The following is a 2,313-nucleotide window of genomic DNA, read 5'->3' on the forward strand; positions in this document are numbered from 1 at the left end:
TAAAGTTTTGATGCAAACTGAAGATGACAAAAAGAATATCAAATTGTCAATGCTGAATCTAAGTCGGACCAATTCACTTCTTTCTGTTACACAGGCTTTGGGTACACTTCGCATCGTTGTGCTTTATATCTTTTACGGGAATATATCTGCTTCACAAGGTAGTATATCTAATGTTATTTATGTTTCTTTGTAATGCATTTAAAGTTAAATATTTATTGCGTTTGTATATTTTAATGAAGTTTATAACAGGTGACCTCCTGCTCCATTTGATCTCTAGGAATACAAGACTGTTCTTGCGAGAAGAGTTCAACAATTGTGTAATCGAAGGAATAAACCGAGTCAACTCACTGTTCTCGTTCGACAGGTTCCTTTATGCGATAATGCGAGGAACACAAAACGTTTAGTTGCAATGTTGATCACTTCTTCTCTAAGTATCATCCTCATGCTTATCATTCGTATCAGATTCTATACGGCGGTAACCATATTGAGGTAATGTGACATAAAATCATACATGTTACATGCATGATGCATTCATATCTGTTCCATACTGGTTCAGATGATTTTTAAAAGTCAACATGTGGTTACCTTTTTTGCATTTATATTTATGTTGCTTACATTGTCTCATAATATAATATTATACCAAAGTTTGAGGGGATCTATGAAATATCCCTAAAAATAAAATGACCAAAAACTTCATTTTTGTGAAAAAAACAGTGGCAGTTTGTGAAATGGATATTAAAGTAATTCAAATTAGTTTAAAGAAGTTATAAATCATTTGAATATACTTTTAACCTTAGATTATGAGTACTGTTAATCTATTATAAACAAAGTTAATTATTTGACCCTAAGATAATAAGACAACCAGAAACACAATATGTTTATCCAAACATCAAAAGCTGATATAATAATTATTTCCTAAACGCAAATTCAAGCTCCAACATAATAATATAGCATTGAAATTTGAAAATTCTCACATTAATCATCATTTAATTTGTACTTTGTAGGAGTTGCCAGTTGCTTTCGTGACATTTAGGTCTCGTTGGGATGCTGCACTTGCTTCCAAACACAACAACATCCAAATCCGTTATTATGGATAACTCAAATGGCCCCGGAACCTAGAGATGTATTATGGAAGAATTTGTCGGTCCCCTATAAGCATTTAATAGTTTACAGATTTGCGATTCTTATTGCAGAAATTATTTTCAGTATATTCTTTGCCATCCCGGTATCTGCAGTCCAAGGAATATCACAGTATGAAAAACTGAAAAAATGGTTTCCTCCAGCCATTGCTGTCCAATTGATGTAAGTTTCACAAGTTTGTAGGACTAATTGTATAAAAAAGTAACCAACATTAGTCAGAGTTCTATTTTATTCACAAAGAACCATTAAAAGTTTCAGTAAAATATTATTTTAAGGTAATTGGTTTTATAAAAGTTCGGGTCAAAATGAGTGCAAATGTCAAAAATAGCAATTTACTTCAAGGGCTTTGTTCTATTATGGTAATAGTTGATATAGCTATTAGATTATTAGAATTGCATAATCAGGGTTTATCTGTCATTAGTCCATAGCCCAAGTTAGGTTTGTCTAGGGCTTGTTTCTGGTTTTTCTCCAGTATATTTTTAGGTTTCTTTTACAAGATTTAGTTAATATGGGATCTTTAACAGTAATGATGATTTGTTTTGATAATTTTACGTTTTTTGAATGACCTAGTTGGCTGATTAAATTTTTTCGTCCTGTATATTAATTAACTATTAATAAGTGAGTCGTTCAGAGAAAATTTAACTACCAAAACGGGTCGAAAAAAGTTATAATTACCAAAATGGGCAGGCACAAGCGCACAAGTATGTTTCTGATCGTGTCATTTGCGGTTAACGTGCTGGTAACTTTGACCATGTTGACTTAAACATAAATTCTCCCCTATATTAATAAATAAACAAGTTAACGTTTTGTCCTTATCTCGTTTACTTGTCACGTTTTGTACGCTGTAATCTCAAACGTGGGGTTTTCCAAAACTTTTAACTACCAAAATGGGTTGGAAAAAGTTATAATTACCAAAACTGGCCACCACACAAGTATGCTGCTATTTTGTGTCCTTTGCCCTCAAAATCTGAGGTTTGCGGTTAAGGTGTTACTAGCTTTGACTGTGTTGACTTGAAAGAAATTGGCTATAATTCTTTGGTGTGTACACATTTCCACTGATTTAAAATAATTTATTTTCTGCAGACCCGGATTGAGCTCGGTTATTACGGGATATCTCCCGAGTGTTGTTCTTAGCGGGTTTCTTTACGTTGTCCCCTTTGTTATGAAAGGAAC

At 32.9% G+C, this 2,313-nt stretch overlaps 1 pseudogene; it reads left to right on the forward strand.

Moving 5' to 3' along the window:
• Positions 1–2,308, forward strand: part of LOC143616124 (hyperosmolality-gated Ca2+ permeable channel 2.5-like) — a 6,678-nt pseudogene extending 4,370 nt beyond the window's left edge.
• Positions 2,309–2,313: the final 5 nt, after the last annotated feature.

This window comes from Bidens hawaiensis, unplaced genomic scaffold (genome assembly GCF_021521415.1).
Source record: "Bidens hawaiensis isolate Kalapana, Puna unplaced genomic scaffold, B.hawaiensis_p1.1 tig00045943_1, whole genome shotgun sequence".
NCBI classification, from domain to species: domain Eukaryota; kingdom Viridiplantae; phylum Streptophyta; class Magnoliopsida; order Asterales; family Asteraceae; genus Bidens; species Bidens hawaiensis.